The 27100-nt window shown below is 35.3% G+C and overlaps 2 long non-coding RNA genes across 2 annotated transcripts in view; one reads left to right on the plus strand and one right to left on the minus strand.

The window, feature by feature from the left end:
• The window catches only part of LOC124417136, a 123405-nt gene that overhangs the window by 21958 nt on the left and 74347 nt on the right, over nucleotides 1-27100 (plus strand). The window lies entirely within an intron of this gene.
• Nucleotides 940-27100, minus strand: part of LOC112533282 — a 79731-nt gene continuing 53570 nt past the window's right edge. Inside the window, exon 3 of the long non-coding RNA XR_003077271.3 lies at nucleotides 940-5445. This is a non-coding gene — a long non-coding RNA (uncharacterized LOC112533282). The remainder of the gene's footprint in view (nucleotides 5446-27100) is intronic.

The following is a 27100-nucleotide window of genomic DNA, read 5'->3' on the forward strand; positions in this document are numbered from 1 at the left end:
TATTAAAATGTTATTGAAGGTGTTAAACAAAATGCACCTTGAATGCTGACAGGCTTGGAGCATCAACCACCTCACTAAGAAGCTTCTTTCAGCATTTGACCAACCTTATGGCTTATGGCAAAGAAATTGTTCCTTCTGTCCACTCTGAACTTGTCCTGGTGCAGCTTTGTGCCATTCCACCATATTCTGTCCTGTGTTCCCAGGAAGGAGAGACCAGTTCTTCCTCTCTGCTTTCCTTTGGAAGCTCGTGGTTCATGAAGGTGGGGGGGGAAGGACCATCTTCCTTGATAGTTTTAGCTCCTTCTGATTGTCTTTTGAATAATTTGATGCAAGGTAGCTTCCTGAAGTCTGCCAAAGTAATTAATAATTGACATACCAGACCTTAAAAAGCACAGAAGTACTACAGGATCAGTGTAAATACTATGGAAAAAATCAGAATGTTAGAGTAAACAGAGCCTCAATTCCCCTTTTTCTCATTCTCCCAATGCAGCATTAAAGTACACAAATGTAACACTCTTGAGATAAATGTTTTCTGTGCTTGCTTTTACTTGTCTAGTTCTGGTGTAATTTTACTATAGAAGAAGCTTAACTTTAGCCATGAAAATATTATGTGAAAAGAATGAGAGAATGGGTTACCTGTTCTTGTTGTTTTGAAAAATTGAAAGCTTTTTATTTTAATGAGCGCTGAAATCCTTTAAAAGTATGACAATCTTCAGCAATTTACATTTATTTTCCTAAATTACAGTGGCATTTAAAGCTGTTCAGTCTTACTACACAGAAAAGGCCTCTTTGTATATACACACATTGTCTGTCATGGGTAGAGGTATAACCATAGTAATTATACATTTTAGGTTTGTAAGAGTATCTGTATATAACACAACGCTGTCAGTTGTTAGTACTGTGGGTGTTCAAACTTGAAGATTAATTTTGTTCTGGAATTTGTTCAGTTTTTTAGACATTTGGCTTACATTAGACTTTAATTAGAAATACGTTTTCAAGTCAGATCAAGAAAGCCCAAAAGATAAATGATGATTTATTCTTTTCATTTCCTTATTTTAATATGTTAGCATTGTTACTCTCCCTCTTGCCATTTTGAAGTGTTAGAAGATGCAAACTCTTCCAGACTTGCTGAGATTTGAGAGGAAAGCTTTCTCTCTTCTACACTGAAATTAAATAAATGGTGCTGGGCTATGAGAGAGAGAGAGAGAGAGAGAGAGATCTAACAGCTTTCTGCCTATGTTGAATAGAAGTTGATTGTCAGTACCCCTATTTAGATGCAAAATCTTAATCACAGAAAAGAGATTTATTTGTAACAATTTGGAAGGTCAGTGCCAAGATTTCTGCCAAGAGCAGAAATCACTCTTCTGAGTTCCACAGCAGTGCTGTGGATGCAAACAAGATTGTGTAGACCTTAGAGATGGCATATGCTGGTCAAGCTGCTCCTTTATTTTGCACCATTCTTCTCCGTTCCCTTCTGTTTTCCTTGTCAGCACACCAAAACCTATAAATTTTCCTTATATCCTTTTGCGGTCTTTTTATGTTCCCATATTCTTATGGGATGTGTGAATTCTGTCTTTGATATGTGCATATTGGTTCGTATCTTTGAGTATCACATATTGTAAAGCAGTAAGGGTACAACCTGAGCAGGGAGGATAAAAATGACAGGCATGTGACGACAGACAAAAAAAAGAAGTGAATCTGATAAGAAGATAGAAGTTGGAAGATATAGCCCAGCACACTCTATTAAAAATCGTTTAAAAACAGCAAATAAACAAAACAAACAAACAAAAAAAAACCCAACCCAACAACATATAATCTTTTATCAGGTTCTGAGAAAGTGCTCTGGATTGTGTACTACTGGAGACAAAGTTGCAGTCTTCAGAGTTTAATGATCTAAACCCAAACACTGCCTTACGCTGGGAATTCAGTAGTTCGCTTGATGGTTAATTTCAGCAGTTGCCAGCCTGGGCTCTGCTGAACACACAGCTTTGATCTTCAGACATGCACTGTGCTGTGCATATTCATTTGCCACACGATAAACTTAGGCCACTTCATTGTAAAAGAGGAGCCAGTAGGCTCCTGCTCAGTTCCAGTGATTACACCAACTGTGTAACACCACTCTTATCTCAAAATACAGCAAGTAGTTCTCCTGTGAATATCCTTCTTTCTTGACAGTAGAGGTGCTGAACAGAATTGTTTTCTTCGAAGAAAAATCTTGTAAGAACTCAGACAAAATAGTCACCTTTTGCACAGACAGGATATGCGTAACATGCTGCACCCTGACTGGGATTCTCAGCATTTGAAGGAAAGCAAGAACATCTAAAATATCTCCCTTCTCATAGTGATAGTTCCAATAAATGGTGTTCTAATTGACACTTTACAAAGTTTGAGTGAATTTCTTAAAGGAATCGCAACAAGCAAGCATGTTCTGGAGCAGAGGAAGTGTGTGATCTATAAGCATGCACAATGCAGTTCTTTACTTAATCTCATTTCTAAATTAACATCTAAGATGTGATGTACCTGAAACTACTGTCAATGCAGTATAGGAATCTTCTTACTTAACCACAGCCATTTCAGTCATCTGGTCTAAGATAAAGTTATTTTGAAGTGGTGAACTCCAGGTATTTTCTGAAGGTGACACGTTCCATTGTACGTTTCTATATGTGAGGCTTTTACACTAAAGGGAATTTGAATCAGACTTTTAAAAGGGATATAAAAAAGATATTGTTTTCATAGTAGTGAGTAATCCTTTTTTTTTTTATTTCTGTGATAACGTGTTGCAATGAGGTAGGAACTAAAAAAGGGTACTTTGGAAACCTAGCTATTGTTTCTGGCTGCATTGTTGAAATCTTGTTTTGTACCGTATCAGAAAAGTTGTAGGAGTTTCCAAAGTACTTTCTGAATTGCTGCCTTTTTGGATGGATTAAATGATTCAAACAGAAGAACAGCTCTTGTGTAATATCTGAATGTTAAGGTACTTTTGGTTAGAATAACTGGTTATCTCTTAAAAAAAAAAAAAGAGCAGTCAGTGATTTAAGTTCACCTCTGTGCTTTTTGTTAAGGTCACACAAATGTAGAAATATCTAAATCCCACCAGACAGTGTTGTTCAAATGTTCTTCTGAAGTGGAGAGTGGGAAAACTTGCAGTGGTAAGGCTTCCGTCTCAGTCCTTCAGAACAAAGAAATGGAGATGGTGGGATTTCTCTGTGCATGTGATTATCTAATTTAAGTCTTCAAATCATTACAGTAGGAATTGCCTGGGGTACTGAGCTGTTACAATTGACAAAGTACTTAAAAGATTAAAGTTCTGAAATGCGGCCTTAAGGGAATACCCAATTTTAGTCACCTATGTGTAGTCTGAATTTTGGAGCTGGAATGCGCTTAGAACTTCATCTGTAGTGTGTGAATTAGCCAAACAATCTTGAAATGGACAGCAAAAAAAGTTTGTTCAGATGTCACCTCATAGTATTTTGTTCCCATAGCCCATTTTCTAGAGACATCTGAGTACCTGTCTTAACTGCTGATTACTTTAAGAAAGGAGACCATTCAGAGAAGCTCTCAGTAGCTTCTTGATCTCAGTAGCTTCCCTGTTGGTGGAAAAACAGCATTTTGATTATTAGGAAGTTTGAAAGTCTTTTGTCACATATGTGAGAATGGAATTCTAATAAATGCACTAAATTGTGGAGAAATTCATATAAATTGCTAGTATTAGCAGATGCTTAATCAGTTCTTAGAATGTCTTGAGAATGTGCAGAAATTGAATGTTGAAGTCTTTAAAATATTTTTGATAGTACTGCAGCAGTACTCAAATATTTTCAATAACTTAAGTTAGGTTAGTGTGTAAAAATGTCTTTTGACTGCCAGCGTTACTGACCTCTGTTTCTCAGGAAAGGGAAGTCTGTGAAGAAACCCAGTCTGGGTATCTCCAAAGCAAGAGTGTTTCTGAAAGACGTACTCTACATTTCTAGTGTTGACTTGTCATATTGAAGTGAATTATTGTGATATCAATAAGAATTTACAAAGTCTGAAACTCTGCCTTAAAGTTGATATTCAAAATGAGCGAGGAGCAGGATTTCTGCATTTTGTATTCTATGTTTCGTCCTCATGTAGAACCTTATCTTGCTAGTACTTTTCTAGTCATACATTTTTAGTGTTTTCTGACTGTTTCTGAGAATGTCTAAATATTTGGAAAGTCTTTAATAAATAATGGGTAGACTAAGATGCAGCTTTCAATGCTGAGGAGTAGGGGACATCATTGTTTGGTAAGAGTACAAGGAAGCACTCTGAGAAAATCAACAGTCTTCATTAGTTCACGTAGACCTTCAGTAGAGAGCTGTGTATGAATTCCCTTCAGATTTTTCAGGGATCTCCTGGAGGGAGTCCAGCAGAGGACCACCAAGATGTTAAAGGGCCTGGAGCATCTGCTGCTCCAGGCAGAGTGACCTCAGCCTGTTCAGCCTGGGGAAAAGAAAACTGAGGGGGAATCTGATCAATGTTTATGAATATCTAGAAGGAGGTAGATGAGAGGCAAATGGATGAGGCCAGGCTCTTCTTGGTGGTGCAGAGCAATAGCACAGAGTAATGGCCTAAAACTTGAACATAGGAAATTCCATACAAACATGCACAAAACATTCAGCAATATTAACAAAGTGAAAAACAGAAAAAACTTGATAATATGTCAAAAAGCAGATGTTCCTGACTTATGCACGTGGCTTATATAAAAATAGAACCTGGCAAATGGGAAAGTGTATTATCTATTTAATCTACCACGGAATGGCACGTGTTAGAGGAAAATAAAGTGGAATCAATCAAGATCAGCTCTATCGAATGACTTTAAATTTAAATTCTGTTAATAAATGTCCTTTTAAAATTTTTGATGCAACTATGCAGTTTCTGTAAAACACAATTCCCTCAAAATTCTGTTCAGAGGGCTTGAGCTATTGTTTTTTGTTTTCATTTTAGACTAGTATAAGAGCAGAAACTAGCAGATATGGTCCATGAATCCTTTCTGTACGTACATGTTTTTATATTATGACAGTAATATTTCTCATTACTGCAATATTATTTCATTTATTATTATTATTTCATGTTTATTGTAATATCATTTACAAACTTTTATGGTTGGTGAATCCTGGATCAAATTTCTGATGCACTTAGTAAACATTGATCAGGGTCAAAAGTAATTAAGGGATAACTTGAAGGATTTTGCATGTAGGACTTAATTTAATGTGTCCTGGTATAGGTTAGAGTAAGTTCAAAGTGATGGTTAGCAGAGATGCTGCTGTTGTGGCTTTTTTCTCTTTCATCGTGCTGTCCTTTAACATATTCCTTGTGAGGGGCCGAAGGAGGCTGGTTCCTGTGCCAACTCAGAGCTGCCTGAACTTCCCGTGGTTGCTGCGCATCTAGCAGGTCATTTAGGCAGTTTGTGCACCCTTCATCTCAGACCTAAGAAGTGAAAATAATACGTTTTAGCTTCAGCCTGCCTCTGTTCCCTGTTTCATCTGTTTTTCAGACACAGTTTTAGTACACAAAAGCAGTATATATGTAAGCAATGTGTTCTCCAAAGTAGATGTATATTTAGGGTAGCTAACTTGAAGTAAAAATAATTAATGTAACATACAGTACCCTTTATGTAAGACGCTGGTTGGATGGACATACAGATCTGCAAATATTTTTCTCCTCTTATAGATCCCCAGTGATTACTATCTCTTGAAAGTTTTACGTCTTTCCTTGAATGTTCTCTTTATCTTCTCAGGCAGCTTAATATGTTGCAGTAGATTTTTTTTTTAATTCTGGTACCCTACATCTATATCTGAATATATAAAAATGTCACATTTAGCATGTGAACAAGTTTTATGGCAGAAATTTAAGCACCAAACAAGTAAAACACATGTAATTGCTGAGTTACAGCAAATCTTTTTCTTTTTCCTGCATTCTTCAGTCATTTTTTTTTGTTGTTGTTTTTTTGTAATCAGATAATGAAGACAGAAGTAGAACAGCTTTAAGAGGAAAAGTTGCACTAGGGAACAAGATTCAGGTTTCCAGCCTTATTGTTCTTCATAGCCCATCATATACTCAGTGTGGTTTCTTATCTTTTAGAGATGACTGGGTTGCGTATGTGAACATGGGACTATTGGAGCTTTGGTGAAAAGATTTTTTTTTTTTTTTTTTCCCCATTTTTGCTCTATTACTTCAAGGATATTTAAGGATTTTTAAGAATGAGAGTTTTACTTAGTGGTAACAAGGAATGGGGCATGCAGGCAATTTCAGTTGGGATAGCTGTGTCCAGTGAAGATCACAGCCAAGAAATGAGTGTATTTGACAGTGGTGTTGGTGTATGTCTGTATGACTAAAAATAAAAAAATAATAAAAATCCAAGTACATTTATTAAACCATATTTTAAATAGATTTATTTGGATGTATTTCCAGGCAGTGGACAGTGAGATCTATCAGTGACTGAGGACACAAATCAGAACACCATGATTGTTGTCTGCTTCTCTTGAGAATGTCACTTTTGTTTCTCTCAATGAAGGCAACTTAAAGGATTTGTTTTTCTTGCTTCTTTTCACTCTTCTGTTATTTAGATTTATTTTATATTTATCTATTTATTTATTTAACAGCAGTGTTTATTTTTAGGTGATGGTTTCCTCCAAAGGATTTATTTGACTTTTTTTTTCTCCCTTTAACCTCTCACTGATTTCCTTCTTTTCCTGTGCAGAGATTATTAGCACTCGTGGTTTCTGTTCTGTTCACAATATTTATTTCAAAATTATACATGAATATATAATTCATGTATGTATATCTTTGTATTTTTCCTACCCTTTTTACTGTCTTGTTGCTGAACACTTTTGTCAGAGAAAATATGATTGATGGAGAAGATGGATTCATGTACTGTTACTAATGATCCAAGTGTTACACTGTTTTGTCAACAGAGCTCTATTGTTGAAAGCAATTTCTCTCACTATGTCAATGTATATGCTGCGTTGTGTTGATAGGAATGGATTTGCCAGGAAAGGCATTTAATTAATCACTTCCCAGAATAAACTCTGTCAACTTTAATTTCCTAGCTAACAATGCTGCTTGGGCCAGCAAGGTGGATCAGTCAACAAATGTTATAATAAGTTAGATTCATATTAGAAAAAGCCTTGATTCAGGACCTAGAAATGATGCTTAGGTCAGCAGTTTGTTTCTTTCAATCTGTGGGTACATTTCAGCTGTCTGACAGCTCTGACATTTGTACAGGGAAGGAAAACAGTAGTCTGCACACGCAAATGTTCTTCAGGATTTTTTTTTGTGCCAATGAGTGTTCCAACAGTTCCTTACCTCAAAATCATTTGCAAAGTTATGGATAAAAACTGCAGGAATTCATTCGCAGACAGCTGTAGTTCAGCAAGTACATTGATTAGGTTTGCTATAGCTAATAATTATCTGTAACTACAGCTCAATTTCACATAGTAAGTCAAAGGCAATCACAGCATTCTGAAGGATGCCTTCCATGTAACTTCTGAGGCTGTGTAGTGTACCTCACAGTTTTCTTTTTTTTACTTGGATTGATCTTAGAATATTCAAGGTGAAGTAACCTGCACGTTACATTAGAGATGTCTCATCTATTGCCTGTTGCTGTCAATAGAAAAATATATCAATGAATTTTCATTGAAGTCATTTCAGCACGAGAACGAGCTCATTGCCTAAAAGTAAAAATGTTTCACAGTAACTTACAGAAGATGAAGGTGATGGATTGAATCAGAAGTTAAACTGTTAAATAAATTCTGTTAAGATTCTTTTACTAGATTTATAATTTTTAGAAGCACTGTCTTTGTGTATTCTGTGCTCTGTCATTTAAAGTAATTTCAAAAGTAGACTATGGATGTTCAAACTTCAAAGCTGTCTTCCTCAATCTAGAAATCTAGAGTAGTTTCTAAAATTGCAACCCCAGGATTGCATTAAAAACTTAGCGAAAAGGTGTTTTTCACAGGAATGCCGGAGCATTGATGTACGTTTGTGAAATTAAAAAAAAAAAGGTTGAAATAATTGAAAAATTGGAATTGAAAATAATTGAAGTCTTGAAATCCAAGTTTTTGCCTTAGATAAGAGAATTTCTTACTGTCTTGCAGATAGCATTTCTAAGGAATCCTATTTAGTATTAATCTGCCTGTTTCTGACCTCCTGTATGGAAGAGGCAGGTTGTCTGATTGTCACAAAAGTGCAGCAGTGGATGTGCTCGTGGTTACAAAAATTGCAATCATAGTTCTGCTTGTTAAATTACTGTAGTAGATGGAATGACTTTATTTAACAAAAGGAGTGCCCTAGATTCAGTTGACATTAATGGCTGTGGTACATTTGAAATTAGTGGAACCAAAGCAGTTTAGTCTGTCAGGATTTGCCTAATAGAGTTTACTAAAGTCCAGAGTTTTATATTCATACCGTAGCAGCATTATTTATTTATCTTAAGGGTTAAGAGCAATTTAGCAAAGAAGAAAATACTATGGGTATGTGCATGTCTCTGTGTGCTTTTAATACTGTAAGTATAGCTTTGCTTTATCCACCTCTAGCATTCTGGATTAAACTGACCTTAGAATAACCTAAAAAATACATTACACTAAAAATACATTTAATGAAACTTTTCTCATATAATCCATTGTGGGCATAATGTTCAATTCATATTTGCCCTCTGTGTCTCAGACCAGAGAACATACTCTGGAACAGAAAAAATTTGGACAGAAATGTTTGTGGCACTATAGAACTTAGAGTATTTGGAGGAGAATGTGTGTATAGAATGTATCCGAAGAATTATTTAAAAGTGACTACACCTACATATTACTGATACAAGTTATGGATTAAAATAACAGGACTGTTGAAGAGTTGAGCAACTTAAAGAATCCGTGGCTCAACTACTCCTCTTAATTTTCAAAATGTAGTTCTGCTTTCAGAAATCGGGATAACTGTTGAAGATCTTCAGCTGGAAATACTGTAACAGGAGCTGTTACCTTAGTGTGAAACTGACATAAAGTGACACAGCTTTAAAATTATCTTTCCCTTAAAGTCTTAAGTCTGTGGTGTGTAAGACCTAAGCATTGCTTTAGCACCAGAGAAGTGTATGCTGGAAATGTCACAAATGTACTACAGCAAGTTGTTAGTATACTTTCTAGTAATGAAGTATCTTTGTGTGCTCTCATACTCATGCTCATGTTTCTGTTCTACGTGTATTAGACAATTTTTCAATGGAGAATTTCAGAAGATCTAGATACAGTGCTTCCAGGCCCTCACAGGCAGACTTCCTTTTTCCTTTTTCACTTTCATGTTAGTTTGTCACTTTCTGTGAGAGTATGTGTAGGAAACATTTTGAATCCAATTGAATGCTCTGTCTCTGCTTCAGTGTTTGCTCTAACTCAGCTGCCTTTTAATGCTTTGTTACTCAATAAACAAATAGAATTTCTGTGTAACTAACATGTTAATTGTGCCTCAGTAATCCTTCAAACTTTTCTCTTGTCGTTGTAGCTTAACTCATTCTTTGTGACTAGAGAAGTTATTGATTAGTAATGGGCATAATGGAACAAATTATTCAAAACTGATTCTATCTTTCCTAGTGTTTGTGATTTCTGTATAGTGGAAAGAGCAAATGCTACTCTGATCATTATTACCGATACCTCTCAAAAGAATAGATTGGAAAAAGCTCAGGCTAAATAACTTGGGGTTAGTGAAAATGTACAAGTCCATTGCTTCATGCCAGGAAAAGATGGACAGTTTTTCTTGATTGTTTTTTTTTCCCTTTTGGAATTGTATTCACAATATTACTGTATGGAGGAATTTCCCTTTTCCAGTAACTGTTGTTTTATAGATAATTCCAAATGTTATATGCAGTAGAACAATTGACTTTAAGTAGTAAAGCTAAAAACCAAATTTTGTCTGTGCAGAACCAAGGGAAATTGAAGCTGAGGATAAATGTAGTAAATGTCATGGGGATCAGTGAAAGCTTTTTCTACTGGGGAGAAAGATTTGTATTGGTAATTGATTCCTTTTCAAGGTGGAACAACAGCATTGCTACTCCTTTTTCTGACCAACGTGTGGGAAAGAGCGCTAACTCTTTCTTACTGCTGTGTTTCTGAAAGAGGCTTCAAGATCTTTGTTTACTAAAAAATCTTTTAGTTATTACAGTTTTATATAGCTCCTGAAATGACAGGTTCTTCACTTTTAGTGCCTCTTCTTGCTCCATCTGCTTCTTTACCCTATCAATTTTTTTCCCTGTATCATCCTCTTATTAATTTCTTATGTTGTTTTTTCTTGATTTATTCTATTACTTCAGAACATAAATGAGTTTTTAATTTCACCCTGAGAAATGACCCTTTGTAGAAATTTAATTCATTGTCATTTTACAGCAAACGATGCTTACAAATTCTGAACATATGCTCAACAAACAAAAATGGAAAAGAAGTTTCTGAACAGCATTTGCTGACACAGTTTGTTGTGCGCAAGTAACTTCCCACATTTGTTTACTTCTATTTATAGTTGTACAACCAAATACTAAAATAGAAAAAAAAATGCAAAATGCTCTTAAATCTTTATAAAATGTAATTCAACTTTTCTGAGAGTGTGAAATCTGGTTTTGTCATCATCATTACTGACAGCTACTGGTTTGTGTGCCGTGGGGAAAGATCTCTGAAAGGGGGAATGGAGAAATGAGTCTAGTACTTTCATTGTCTTTTTGGATGAAGGGTTTTAACAAAATAACAACACTTATTTCTTCAAAGAGATGATAATATGCATCTTTAGCCTTTTTATGCAGAGGCTATCTTCTACCATAAGGCTGTGTATGGGATCTAATTGACGTATCTTAATTTGTAAAGTTTTAAAAAAGAAACAAAACACCAAAATATTTATTGCACCTATTTCTAATCAAGCTCAAATTTGTGTTTTACAGCTATCACTATTAGGTTTGAAGGGAAAATAGAAGACATTAGAAGAATCATCAGTTTGGGGGATAGATAGAAACATAGAATCATAGAATTGCTAAGGTTGGAAAAGACCCACAGGATCGTCCAGTCCAACCATTCACCCATCACCAGTGGTTCTCACTAAACCACGTCCCTCAACACAACATCCAAATGTTCTTCAAACACTTCCAGGGTTGGTGACTCCACCACCGCTCTGGGCAGCCCATTCCAGTGCCTGACCACCCTTTCAGAGAAGTAGTATTTCCTAACGCCCAGCCTGAACCTCCCCTGGCGCAACTTGAAGCCATTTGCTCTAGTTCTATCACTAGTTACACGAGAGAAGAGGCTGATCCCCAGCTCACTACAACCTCCCTCCAGGTAGTTATAGAGAGCAATAAGGTCTCCCCTGAGCCTCCTCTTCTCTAAACTGAACAATTGGTACATGATACATTGATAAATGATACATGATACAATTTCTCAGAAGTTCTTGTCTTGGCATACTTGATATGCATGATGAGCAGTTCAAATCATCGCAGTTAGAGAAATGTCATGATGTGAAGGAACCTAGAACAGAGTACTTCAGTGCAGGGACAACTTTTCTCAGAGAGAACTCAGTTTTTTTTCTGCATGAAATTATTTGTTTCAATAAGAGAGTTTGATTTGAATGAGTTCTCTGAATATTTAAACTAGGCTAGACTTTTTCCAGTTAACATCTGGCAAATACATTTGACTGCACCTACCTGATAAGTTTATTGGTCTGTCAATGCATTTGTCCTTTCAAGAAAAATAATCTTTTTTTATTTTCCCTACTCTCTATATACTTCATTCATTCACAAGTCCAGAATTTCAAATGATGCTCGTTTTGAATCTGGACAGTAGTTTCAGCGTGCTACAGAAATTCATGGAGGTCCTCAATAGGGCAAAAAAAGGTATCATTTTGTCATAATTTTTAGATATTATATAAGATTAGCTCTGTAAATATTCTGATATAGATAGAACTCTAGTGCTGTCAGAATGAATACCTGAATTTACTTGTATCAGAATTAATAGTTAGGTATTCTTGCATAAGTCTTTTTTCTCATTTTCAGCTGAATAGTGATAAGATGAATGTATTTTGGAGCATGTTAAATCTGCAGGTTTGAGTGCTTCAGTGTCAGGGTTTCTTTTATTGCAAGGTATCCCATTTTCATCTTCATAAAATTAAATGATTGCATGTGCCATATAATTAAATTTAGGTCCAGCAGAGAATTTGCTCTGTGCTTTTATTAACTTTTGACTGTATCTCTGTTTAATTGCTTTGAAATGTTTATCAGAGTAAATGTATCCAGGATATGTTTATCAGTAAAATAAATGTGAAAATAGTGGCACACAGGAAGTTGTGGACTTCAAAAGCACAAAAAGAAATGCATTGAATTTCAAGCTAGTGTCCTCCAAACTTGATGTAAGAGAAAACCCAGTCCTTGCTCCATGTCTTGTGCTGTTCGCTCACCAGTTTTCCTTATTTTTGAATGGACAGATACAAATTTGAGTTGCAGTTATATAATGGGAGTGAAGAAAAAAAGTGGTGTATTTGCACATAGTTGAAGTGAAACACTTTCTGAAAATCTTTAAATCACATTGTGACTTGTGAAATACTTACACGTAGCATACAGGTAGATGTAGGTTTTCCAAGCATCACACACAACTTCTGTGATTCTTTCTAATAAAGCTCTATGAGTATTCAGAAACATGTCCTCATAAATGTTTAATAATGATAAATCAGGAAAGCTTTTTAAATGGATTGGCTTAGAAATGTGATAGGAGCTAATTCAAATGTATCGTGAATATTACAGACAGGATTCTGTTAATGTTTGGTAAACAGGATAGCAGGAAGGAGAAAGAAGGAAGAAGATAGTATCTACAAGTGTCTCACAAGTGATTTTTATCTTTGAAAGGCAGGGGAAGGAATTTCCGTACTTTCGAGTCCATGCAAAATCTGTGACTTGTCATCTCAACTCAGTTAACTTTGTTCAACTGTGCTCTACGTGCACCCCATTTATAGAGCTGTTTGTGTCCAGCAACTGCATGAAGTGTGAAATTGTATGAATACGCAGATATACAGGCAGATCAATATTATGATGAGCATTGGCAGTTGGGCAACCCAAGAGTATGTCAAATTAGAATCATAGAATTGGTTGGTTGGAAAAGACGATAAAGATCATCAAGTCCAACCACAAAGATCATTAACTCCAACTGCAAATTGAGTGTGGATAATTTTTTAATGTGTGTGTTAACATGGTTATATATGTGTCATATGCATTTATGGTAAAGTTCAAATAAGAAATCATCTATGCACAGGCAGTTCCTGTATGCATGGTAGATCCTTAAGGGTAAATTAGAGTGGGGTAATTGTTCTGTCTACAAAGATGCTATTGCGTGTTTCTTTGAGTTAGTGTTGTATCAAAAGATTATGTACCCATGGTTTCATGCATGATTTTTGTAAGATTGTAAACTCCTCAGGCAGATATAAGTAAGCAGAACTCAAGAGTAAGTTCTGGCTTAATCCTTCTCCTGTTGTATGTGCATACATACTCTGCATAATAAAGACTATCTGCCAATATCAGACAAGTTGATATAGGAAGTATTCAAGGAGCAAGCAAATCAAAAGTACTCCTTCAAAACTTCAGAAACCATACTTGAATGAGGTTTTGTGATAATGCTTGTTCTGATTCAGAGATCTGTGAAACTTTGTATCTTAAACTGCAGGAATTTGCTGTAAAAAAAAAAAAAAAAAATTCTGATGTCTGTTGCCAGAAACCTCTCCTTTTTGTGTATACAAGTGGTTGCAATAGTCCAGGCTTTCATACTTGCAGATAAAGCATTAAAATATTGTTATGTATGCAGGTAATTAACAGTTATAGATGTGAAAATACATTAAAAATGTTTGGAGGGTAAAGTATTTTAGTTGTCAGATAATGAGAAAGTGTCTTGTTCTTCTGACATGGGATTAAATGTATTATCTGTTTCTCAAAGAAGAGAAAAGAGGAAGGTCTACTTAGCAGTCAACTTCATAAATAATTTTGTTACTGTGTTTATGTTTACTTCAATTTGAATTGAGGAAGTATTAAAATGGATTCAAATATAAAGGGTAAAGAGTTTGTTTCTTCTAATAGTCGTAGGAAACTGATGACTACAACAAATTACTATACAGATGTTCCAGTTCAGCTACCCTCTCTCACTTTTGGTTCTGAAGTATTTGAAAATGTAGCTGCTGTCATTTTTCTTGCTTTTTTTAATGTACCAGCCATTGATTGTTGATTCAGGTCACATTTTGTAAAAAACAAAACAATTCTATTCTTGTTTTTAAAGTTTTTCTTCTGATCTTTTCTAAAACATCATCGTTACTTAGAGGTGGGAGGGTACTCTTTATTGGAGCTTTTGCTTTCAGTTGTTCACATTGCCAAACAGTGCCTGTAATCTTCTATTTAAGGGATAGGTTCCTGTACACTGGTCAGTTGCATCTGTGACATAGCTGCCATCGGATTTTACTCAGTACATTCTTAAGTGTCAGAAGTAGAAGAACCATTGCTTTATTTTGCTGTCCACAATTCTGACAAGGCAAAGCTGAGATTAAACTTGTTTCAATTTTTTTAATATGATGTTGCTGATACGAAAATTAATTTTGAATAAAAATAAACTTCAGGAAACAAATGCCTTGGACTGCACAGTATTATCAAACCTGAAGTCTTGTAGACCTGTTTCATTCTACACATACAGTTCCTTGGAAATATTCCCTCAGTGAATTAGACATTTGTGTTGATGTGCTGTGTTCATTTTAGTTTGTGACAGCTGCTTAGTTTTAAATACCTTAGTTTTTTTTGTTTTCTACAAAGCCATACTGTGTGTATTGAATAAAGTAATTATATTTGACAAAATGTGCATATGGAATCCATGGATTTAATGGTTTTGTTGAGGTGGGGGTTGTGCGTTGGCAAGCTTTACATTTATTGTTCAGAGATGGACTTAATCTATTAATTGAATGTCAGTAGAAGCAGTTTGCATCTGATGATTAATTCAGCGAATGTAGGAACAGTTTGACAGTTAGGAGGGGAATTCTACAAAGATTTATTAAATGATAGGGTCTTCTAATGTGGATTCCAGTTGTTTAAATACCTCTTCCTGTAAAGTTTCTGGAGAGGTGGTATGTGAAAAACATACTGTGCTGTATGTTGTCTGTGGGTTCTCACTTCTGTGAAGTTCTGACCCATTATCAGTCACACGGTAGTTCTTACGTTGTGTTAATCAACGTTTCATGAGGGGATCTTTTATAAATTCTTTACCTGTGAATATCTCTGTTAAGTGACAGTCTTTATCAGATTATTGCTTAGTATTAGTGTTCTTATTAACAGAAATTCGATGTTTGAGATTTTTGATTGTACTTGTTACAGATTTTAATGGAGACAGACATGATATGGCTGTAGGGTATCTACTTACTGTAGCTTGAGTTTTATGCTGAACGTGATTGTTTATACGTAGTATTTCAGATCCACTTTGATGGAGGGTAGAATATACTGGAAATCAGTCCTGCATTTCAGTCCAGGTAATACGACTTAGGCACAACTCTGGCTAGTGATACATTAATTGAAAAATAATTAAAACCTGAAATTAACCCAGGTTTGCTGAACAAAACTAATTATCTAAGGTCTTATTCTGACCTTAGATCACGTAACCTACATTGAGGGTACGCCATTTTGATCAGTTTGTTTCAGAGGGAAATAAATATTAATGTGCCAAGTGAATTAATTTGGATTGTGGATAGAAGTACAGTGGACTGCCCAAGTTTCTATAGATAACAGTTAAAGAATTAATACTGCAATCTTGTTTTCTGCTTCCTTATACCTGGACTCTGTCACATTGTTGATATTTTTTAATTATTATTAAATAATTTTTGAAATGGTGTCTTATTTCATTTTCAGGTAGAGTCTGAATGCATGAGAGGACTTTGTTTGAATTCAGTGCTGAATAGAAAGAAAGGTGATTTGTATTTATAAATTCAGAATACATAGATATCAAGATGATTTTAGTGCCAGCTTTGCAAAACTGATGGTAAGGCAAAATAAAGACATCTGAGCATACACCATGAAGATCAAGCTTTCTGAGCAGTGGGTTAAGACAGAGTAGATCACGCATTCTGTGAAGTTTACTATAACAGATAGGAATATATTCAATTAATTTCTTAGATAAAACATTTGATTTGAATGTTTCCTTTGGTGTAAATGCATACTAACCCCTTTAAGTCCTAAAGATATTTAATTTCCTGTGTCTGTATAAAGTCTTGTGATTTATTATTAAGCAGTCACAAATAAAGTGACTATTTCCATATTTAAAGAGAACATTTCAGAATGTTTTAAAACAATATACAGTAGATCAAAACATGGAGAGGTATGCCATAAGTAGAATAATATCTTGTTTTTGATTACATTTGTTATTAAACGTAGGAAGGGAAAGCCACCAAATGAACTGAGCAACTCGTTCCTGTGCTTAACCACTCTCTGTGAAGAAATTCTTCTTAATATCTGATCTAAACTGCCCTGCCCTTCCCTTCCCCATTACAACACGGGTCTGTTTTATCACATCTTATCCTTGACACATTAGAAAAGAGACCAATACCTTATCACTGCTCTCCTCTCAGCCTCCTCTTCTCCAGACTAAACTGCCCCACTTCCCCTGGCTGCTCCTCAAAGCTCTTGTTTTCTAGTCCCTTCACCACCTTTGTTGTACTTTCCCTAGCATCTCCTGTTGATGAGCATTTATGGTCATCAGCGTGAATGATAGAGCTTAATTTACAGAGATATCACAGAAATGGAAGTGTCCAACACCTTCAGAAATATTCCAGGCAAGTTTAGAAGGATTCAGACACAATTTTAGCAGCCAGCAGGGCTGAATAGAAAAGATTTCTAATTCTCCTGATCTGGATGCCAGGTCTGCCAGTCTGGCTTGCACAGCAGCACATGTACCAAGAAGGCTGTTTGCTGTCCATCCAATTCACTAGACCTCATGCTTGGCATGAATAGTCTTATTTTATTGTATTTTAAGCATAAGAATAAGGACAATTGCGCTTGACAAGGTCTGTAGCATGAATGAAGGATGTGGTGAAATATGAGTTTGACAGTAGAGATGATTAAGGAATAAGCAGCTGTGTTGGCTTGACAGTTCTGAGACAGATAAGGAGGAGGAGCTAGAAAAGGAAATGCAGTATATATCATTGGCTATTAAAAAAAAAAAAATAGCAGTCTGTGTGCCTGCTGGCCATGAGGGATGTGCAGGTTGCCCATGCGTCTTATCAACAGCCAACTGGTGAAGGCAGTGAACAGAACTGTTGCAGTTAAAATAATTGGAAAGTAGGCTGTAGTTACCCTGGAGGACCTTACATGTGCCCTTTTTGTTGGCATGTAGTGGCTCCCTTAAGCAACTGAAAGAATATTTTGCAGAATGGGAACTGGTGCAAAGGAAGTCTTGTAAGTTTAATGCTGTTTTTATTTTCTGACACAGAAGGCTAATTATTATTTGTTGTAGTATCAAGATTCTGAGACCAAGCTTGTGATCATGGTCTAAGCAGGCTTCATCTCCAAATAGTGAAGACCTGACTGATTAGGTAAGGTCAAATGGAATTGATTTTCTATGCAACAACTTTTTTAAAATGAATTAATCATTTTTGAAAATATCTGAAATATTACTTAAATTTTGGGGTTACCTTCAAAAAAGAAAATATCACTTTAAGATATCGCACCCAAGTACTATGGCATCTGAAAGATTATTTTAGATGAGTATAATATGTTCAATTCTGATTGTGTGATACCTAATATAGTATTATTTGGTTTAGTCTCCACATTTTCTAAGCTAGTTATTACATCAACAGTGTATTAACCAAGCAATTTATCAATATTTATTCATTATCCAAATGACAGACTACTTGTCATAATTAATTATTGAAGTAATAAATAGTCTTATTAATAAAAACTGATGATAAGAACTGGGTGATTTCCTTGATAAAGACTGATGACAGATCTGGGTATTTGACACGACACTCAGAACAGTGTGCAGATTGAATCTGAGGCCTCCTGCATGGATAATAAATTGTTATTTCAGAGAATAAAATGATTGATACATTTGGTTTCTGTGGAAAAACACCTGGGAAAAGATTCTACTCCCTAAGTTATTTAAACAGACTATGGTGAAATTTTCTTTCCTTGTGACAAATTTAACTTTCCAAGAAAGTGACAGCCCTTTGGCAGAGAGAGAGAGGAATTGATGCCTGCCTGGGGTCCTTGACTTACAGATTCTCCTAAAAGTCATATTCATTTGAAAATCTCTTGGCATTCTCATTCACTTTGCATACTTCTTTGGCAGCACACAAAGGAGTGGCTGCAACACAGAAAAGGGATGACGGGAATGCATGGGCATGTGACATAGCGGAGTTTATTCTGAGACAAATGAGGCCTGTCAGATACTTTAGAAAGACTGCTGCTGTTTTTATTGCTGCATGGCTGAGCTGGCCTAGAGTTCAAACTCATTGTATTTTTTTTTTTTTCCATTGGTTTGATCTTACCTTCTGTGACAAAGCAACCCCAGAGACTAAGCATCTTCTGACAACTTGGCTGGTCTTTGTTTTGATTTTTAAATGGGCAACAACAAAAACACAACTATTATATACTTAATGATTGTTTTATTCATAAGTAGTGTTATTGCAAATGAAATTTTCAATATTATATTTGATAAGTTAACTAAATAGTGTTGGATACATAATATTTTTGTGGCGCAGTAAATATGAGGTAGGACTAAATAGAAGCTTAAAAAAGAATATTTTGTTACATATATACTTGGGAGTGGGAAGATATTGTATTGGTTAATTTTGAACTGCATACTTGTAACCTCTCCATTCTGAGTTGGACAGTCTTTGGTGGTAGGATGAAACACCTTAAGGAATCTGGTTAGCCTCTTCCTTGTTGTGTTACATAGTTGTATGTACCATGCAGCTTTATGCTGTTGTAATTTTCACGAAGCACTATCTCTTCACTCTTCAAAATATCTTCCGATATATTTGTTGACTGATTGCAGATTGAGTGATTGCACTTCTATAGGAAATTGAACTATATTTATCAAATAATAATGCTTCTTTGAAGATGAGGCATTTCAAAACAGAGAAGGATGAACAATTAAAAATGGAGCGTATATAATCGTTTTTGTTGTTTGAAGGCTGACTCTGTAATCTGGAGTGCAATTGCCTTGTCCACCACAAGCTTTTAAGAGAAAGGCAATTGCTGCACAGTATTTCCATTGTTCATGCAATATTAACATTAGCAAGTTACTTGTATTGATCAAGATGTTTTTAAAATCACTCTAAAGAGCTAGTACAAGGTGTGTGTTATATATGCTAGGAATGTATTCTATTTTTTTCCCCTGAATGTGAGCGGATGCATGTGTATTATTAGTGTTCTCATTGTAGGGTCCTACTCTAATTTGTAGTCAGACATGTAATTCTGTTGTGAATACAAAGTGCCGAATGTAGGACAATTTACTCTAGTTTTCAAATCCATTGGAGAAAGGGGAGAAAAACTTTTGCTTGAGACATGGCCCAGGATTAAAGACGCCGTAGGTGTACAAGAGGATGGGTCTCATTTGCTGAGATTAGCTGAACAGTCTGAAGAATGTGTTCATACAGGTCTCACTCTATATTGAGCTTACAGATACTTGTAAACATCTTGGTAGAATTACTCCAACTCCTTGTACGATATTTACATAGCTTACATAAATCTTAGCAATTTCAGTGGGCTTAGCTTACTTTAGATTGAAATGTACATCTCCCATTAACACTCAGTGAGATTGCAGCTTCCAAAAGCTAAATGGAAACCAAATTTAAATAAGGAATGTTAGAGACCTCTTGACAAATATTAGACCTTCCGTTATATACTGACCACTAGTATACTTTTTATCTCTGAGAGTGATCCGGATTCTTTAAAGATCCCATTACCAGTGATTAAATCCTTTATGTGCTTGATTTTTTTTTTTTTTTTTTTTTTTTTTTTTGCTTCTAGTCCTGAGCATCATTTTGCTTTTGGGAGGTGTAGCTTTGTTCCTTTTTAGCTTTGTCTAGCTATTAAACTGTGTTTATTTCTATCCAAGGATTTTGGGTTTTTTTTGCCTCCCCAGTGTCTTCCTGGGGCTTGGAGCAAAAGGGTGACTTTGTGGTTCTTGGTTGCTGGCCAGGGTCGGTCTAGTTCATCTGTATAACACAGTAGTTGCAGCAGTTTCTTGCCAAATGAATTTGAGTGTTTCAGTTTATTGGGGCAGTGCTTGAAATTCCTGGAAATTGCTGTAACTATAGGGGTTTTGTTTGTTAATTTGAAACCCTGTTATTCAGTAAAGATACAGAATCAGTTTTTTTTTGCTACTTCTCTGATCTTTGACAGCTGTGTCAGAGAAGGAAGAAGTCTTACTCTATGCCTAGAATAAAAAGCAGAGTGTGTGTGAAACTCAGAATCTTTAGCTACGCATTTATTCCAACTTCTCTGCACATCTAAATGAATACTTCAGAAAAAAAAAAAATGCTGCAAATGACACATCTAATCCCTGTACTTCTGGTTCCCCATCAAATCTGTTCAGACTATTTCAGGTATGGCCCATTCTGTGATTCTTGACTCTAGTTAGAGATTGAATAAAGATTCAGGCATGAAACTAAAGGTGTACTTGAAGCTAGTATTTAAAATTAGTTTAATATTGTAACAGTCAACTTTGCAAATACCCAAACTCTTTTTTGATGTAGATCTTAGAAGATGAAGAAGAAATATTTAAAATATATATAATTTTTTTAACATTGAATCGTGTAGGATTTTCAGAAGCATTTAGCTATCCTGCTTCCCATTCAAAGTCAGTATTACGTAATGATACAAAAAAGAAGTAAAGCAAGCTAGTACTTTCTTGGGGTAGTAATAAACTTTAAGTCCTCATGCACACTAAGAATTAATATCTCATCCTTAAGTAAAATGACTGTAAGTCACTAATAAACTCTTGTTTTTAAAAGGTTTATAGTATGTTTGTACAGTGGTCAGGAGGTGTTGCAGTTTCAGGACTGATACTTGAAGTTTAAGCGTTAGGATTTTTAAGTTGCCTTTACAGTGTCTAATCCAACCGACATACAAGAGAGAGTGCAGAAAGTATTCACAGTCTAGAGTAAATCTGCCTGATATTAGCAGGCCAGTAACTTCCTTTTCCTACATCAGTTGGGCACAAGTTATGTATAAACTTTAAGCTGTGTAACCATAATAAAGCAAAGTCGATCATGACCTGGTGACTGGTCCTAGTAATTTGTTCCTAGTTCTAATTAGGAACTTTAAAGAACTCAAGCTGCTGATTTTCCATGTCTCCTGTTTCCATTATGGTGAAAAACTGATGCCTTAATTCCCAAGCCATCAAGAGATGGGGGGTGGGTTTCCCTTTCTCTTTAGAAAATTGCTAAGATATGAATGTGTAGAAAAGAATGTAGGATGCCTATATCTTAGTGTTGTTCATTTGTTTTTGTTGTTATATCAGTAATTTGATGTGGAACCTAGATGTCTTTTAAATTTTAGTGTTTTTAAAACTCTGTAAGATCTCCTACATCTGGCAATTATTGAGGCCATCTAGAATTATACAGTTTTAGCTCCATTAAATTCTTACAGAATTTTTCCAAAGAGACAATAAAATATTTTTAAATTCTTAAATAAATAATGAAAGAGACGTGGAATATGTAATACTGAAGTAGAACCGTGCTGCAGAAAACAAGCTGAAGAAGCTGATGAGAAGCTATTAACATCTGCTCCCTGTGCTAAAATCAGCTCTAAAGTCTGAACATCTAAAAGAATTCTGTTTAATAGGAAACCTTATGCAACCTGATTATTACTTAGCAGGTGAGAGGAAAATCAGGAAATTGCCAGAACTCATTTTTATGTATAGAATTAATAATAGCGTAAGTTTAAAAAGCTACTTGGATGGCAATAAGAGACTGTGAATGAAGTGATGATTAGGCAGATAACAGGTGGCCCTTGTGCAAGGTTGTCCAGGTTAGCTTAAATGATGGGAGATAAGTTTGTTGTGAGTCAGCTAACTGCATCATGAATATAGAAAAGCTAAATGCCCTGGTTCTGGGACCCCTTAAATTGCTCTTGATGTAAATTTTGTTTATGTAGTTTCAACATGCACTCAGATGAAACATCCTATTTTCATGTTTTTAAAGTAAATTACCCTGAATAGAGAGGAGATGATTTGCAATGTAATTAGCCTAAAGTGAAATCCAACTTTCATACAAAGGTCAAGATATCCTCTATTTTATCATTTACCAAGTTTTTACCTTTCCTATCAGTCTGTGCCCTTTGAAGTGCTATTTCGTTTTAAAACTGATATAACTATACACAACTTAAATTGTTAATAGTGCCACTAGAACGCATTATTCATTTTAGCTGGATTATAAGACAACAATCTGCTAAATTATTCTTAAAATCAAATTCCGTGTATGTTGACAAATGTATACAAGTAAAAGGTAGAGAGATATAACACAGTGGCATGTGATGAAAAATGCTATGAACTGAAGCTGTTTTTCTCTTGAGAACTGGCTTAGGAAATGGAAGCTTCTTCTATACTGATAAAAGAACAAGCAGAGATGGAGGATTTTCAGCCATGTTTAAAGTAAAACATGCTCTTCCATCTTCTGTCACATATGCACAAATTTCCATTTTGCAGTTCCTTGGTTTCTTGGATAAATGGCACCCAAACCACTACAGAAAAAGAACAGAGTGAGTCATACTAAGAATTGGTACCTTCGTTTAATATAACTTAAGAATAATGAACCCTTGCACTAATTCTGCTTTCATTCTGTGAATACAGGCCTTATAATGGAAATGAATGTATATGTGCAAAAAATATGTAATGAAAGCTTCTATTCACAGCAGTGAGTAGATCCTATTTATAATAGCCAAAAAGAAAAAGGCTGGGTTTCTTTCCACCAGAATGTAACACTAGCTCCACTGAGTAGTTGAATCTCGCTCTATTAGCGTATAGTTCCACAACAACTTAATCTGGTCTGAATGATGGCTGCCCAGGTGCTTAAGCCTTGTTTTTTCAGACACTTCCTGGCCTTCTTCCCACTGTTATCATGTACTCAAATGCTTCTGTGACCCCTTCCCTTGCTGGTGACATAGTGACTAAAATATTTTTGTATATATCTTACATGATGCATGAGAACTGACTTCAGTTTTTAAAGCAACTGCATTATTTACAGAAAGATACAGTGTTAATATTTTTGTACTGAAGAGTCAGATTGAGCTATTAGAGAATTTATAGGCCCATCTTTTGTGTGGAAAGCTACTGGATATTTACTTTTATAAACGAGTGTAATTCTTGCTCCACGTAGGCAATATGTAGAAGAACTTGAGTTATTTTGAGCATTGGATGATACCGCACATAGAGTACAGAATGAAGTCAGGGAGCTTAGCAACAAGACTTACATACCCCCTGACATATTTCTAAATTGACTTTCCTATGATTTTTATTTTTGGCTGGGGGCGGAGGAGTGGGACACAATATAATTAATCCATTTTATATGGAGTCCTCTTCAAAATATACTCATAATTATTACTTACAGCTATTGGATCTATAGTACATAAATATGGAGGTCATCCACAGCTAATCATGAATTCATCTTTGGTTGAAATCTACCAAAATATAAGCATAATAATAAGCTATATAGATTTCATTATTTAATTTTTCACACTTAAAATTCTGAGTTTCTCATTCTTTCATATTGAAGTATATCTTCATAAGTATGATCTGATTACCTCAATTATTTCACAGATTGAGAGTAATTGCAAATAATAGTAACAGTGCTGTAAACTGTGACTAGAACAAGATGGAGCCACTCACTTGGAAATCTTGAGGCGACTGCATCTCAGCCTGGAGTCTGAGACAGCTGTGGGCTTTCAAATGTCAGGGGATAGTTGACTGGAAGTTGGAGTGCAATGAAATGGAGCATGCAACCTCTCTCATTCCTGTAATATGAAGTTTCATAGCAGCTACTAACATAGCTTTTGGACTGAACAGGTTTGCTCTTTTTGGCACTGTATTGAAAGTAAGTGGCTTGGACAGAGAATGATCCAGCTGGGTAGTAAGCATGGCCTTGTTAAGTGTGCAGTTACAGGATCAAAGAATCACAGAATGGCTTGGGTTGGAAGAGTCTTTAAATGTCATGTACTTCCAGTTGCCTACCACTAGATTGGGCTGCTCTGGGCTCCATCCAAACTGGCTTAAGGGTCCTTGGTGTCTTCCCTAATTCATATCAACCTAGGGATCTCTCATTACACAGCAAGATTTTGCAAATCACTCATTTATTCAAAGTTTTGTTTGAATAAATATGCAATGTTGTCATTTTATAAGTGTGTAATATATATTACCTTCTATAATGACAAGTTTATATTTGAAAGTAGAAGTTGCAGTGTAAAATTTAAATCTCTTGTGCTGATACAATGCCCCTGAAATGCTGGTTTGGCTTTAATGCACTGATGTTAATATAGTGAAAAGATGTGAAAGTTGGAGAACAGGGCATAATACAAAAAGTTAACAGCTTTTCAGAGTAATACTTTATAGCTGGGAAAAAAAAAGACTCTCTTATCTATATTTTTAATTTTTTATCTCTGCTTTTAATAGGAGTACTCTGCACATCTGTTTCAGCCATCACTAACCAAATTTACTTTATTTTATTTGATTGAGGGTTAAATTGGACTTCAGAGCTAATGTGAATTTGCTTATCTGCTTGGTCAGTGGGATTTGGAATAGCAATTCATTATAACGCATTGTTCTTTATTGATAATTCACAAATGGCTTAGAGATTTAGGTTTTACTATCTTATTCTGAAATCCTCTCTTCGTACATATTGCCGCTATCCATTAGATTTGATCACAAAGTACAAATTAGTTTCCTAAGTAAATGAAAAACTGTCAGACTTCTAGGGAATCAACTGTAGAAATTCATAGGAAAAAAAAAATCTCTGGATTACTAGCACATAAGCAAAAAAAAAAAAAAAAAAAAATTAAAAAGTTAGAAAACATGCACAACAGTATGACCTGCGCTCCTGCATGAACCCTTGCCATGTGTTAGGTTCTACTGTCATGCTGCTAGTATCAATTGAATCTATTTTGGAATGAAAACAAAACAGATTTACATATTCTTAATCATAGAATGTCAAATAGTTTACTCAAGTACTGAAAGAAGAGTATATTGTGCAATGTCATATAATGGACAGTTTCATAATTCTCTCTAATTCTGTTATCAAATTTTGAATTTAAAAATAAAAGTGAAAAATTCAGTAAAGTATATCAAGGTTCCCAAAACATTTGGTGATCAGAGCCTGTATTTGCCAGTTCTGCCATTCCTGAAGTAGCATATTTGATCTTTATTACTATATTTATATCTGTAGTTGTTTGTAATCACAGAAAACAAAAGTTTAGCAATAATGTAATTTTGTTTTCACATCTTCCTGTTAAAATTTAAGATGCGAAGTAAAAAAGCACTAACAGCTCAACCTCCTTCCCTGTGGTATTTCTCTTTTTCAGCGTGATTACAGAAAAAAAAGTTTTTGTACACTGTAGTTGCAGGGCAACAAAGTATTTTGCAGGCAGATATATTGCTCTTCTGTTACATCCACATTCATCTGCCCACAAAGTGTAAAAATAAATATTTTCTATTAAAAACAAATCCCCTTTTTGTACCATCACTGCAAATTACATTCAAGGCAGTCTATACTAGATTGCCCTCAAATGGGGGACAACTTCATTTTTAACTAACACCATTGTCAAAAGAATCAAGTAAAAATTTCACTGCTTTGAAATACCAGCTTGTTACACAACAGTGCTTTATTGACATTATAAAGTAAGACAATGGTATTGAACCATGTGATGGGAAATAGAAATTGCAAATTTCATTTCAGAAGCCTTCACAACTTCTCTACTTATGTATCTTTTTTTAACCAGTTCATGAAAAAGAGGCTGAACCAGAAGGCAGTTTCTCTTGTAGGACAGGTTGGCTGAAGGTTTCTTTCTTTTATGTAACATTTCCATCCTTTCCCTCTTGTATTTCTGAACTCTCTGTCCTTGAGTAACATTAGCCGTACATAGTGATGAAACACTGATCCTCACACTGGTGCCAGCTTCTTATTTTCTTATAATTTAACTTCCAGGTATTGGACTCAGTTTCTTTACAGTAATTATTATTTGATTTTGCTTCTCCAACTAAAGGCAATTTTAGTACCTGTTACAGGAAAGATTTTTAAACATGATGATTGCTATTTGCCAGTAATTGTTGAAGTGGAATAACAAAAGCTTCCACCAGGCCACCTATTTTTTTCTGTAACCTCTGATACAAATGCTCAGCAGTTCAGTGGAAGCTCAATTATGTGGTGATTTATATGGCAAAGAATCTGTCCTAACCTTCCCCCCCCCCCCCCCCGGTTTTAGCTATCAACACTTATTACCTGCTTCATGTTTCCTTTTGATCTGCATTATTTTTTTCCTGCTACTTGCTTTGATGAACTTTAACCAAAAAGAATTACTGCTATTATTCTGTGTGTGTATATAGCATGCACATCTGAAACAGCTTTATTTAGAAAAGATCAGCTTTGAAAGATAATTATTTAAAAGCTCAGAGGTGTGATAATTAAACGTGCACATCCAAAATCTTAATTTTATCTCCCCACTTGAGATATCTAGGGCCTGTTCTTTTTCAGAGCACTTGACATTTAGATAGCCTTTTCATTTTAAGCCAGTTTTACTTGATCTCATGTGCATTGATGAGTGCTCAACACCTATGTCAGTGCAATCCCAGGTGGTTTATATTAGGAAACTGAGTGTAGCTTGGAAGAGTTTGATTTCCTTAACATGGAGAGCATCACAGAAAAACTTAAATACATTGCACATAACATCAGCTCTTTTCTTCTAGCTACGTATCTTCCAGAATCCTAATTAAAATGTCTCTTATCCTCATTAACTTTATAACTGTAAGGCACTTCTAGAACATTGGATCTCAAAATTATCAGAGGGGCATCTCCTGCTTTTGTTCCCATAGAGTTTCATATTCCTGCCCTTTACACTGTTTCCACATCCTAATCT

This window comes from Gallus gallus, chromosome 11 (assembly GCF_016699485.2).
Source record: "Gallus gallus isolate bGalGal1 chromosome 11, bGalGal1.mat.broiler.GRCg7b, whole genome shotgun sequence".
Taxonomy (NCBI): Eukaryota; Metazoa; Chordata; class Aves; order Galliformes; family Phasianidae; genus Gallus; species Gallus gallus.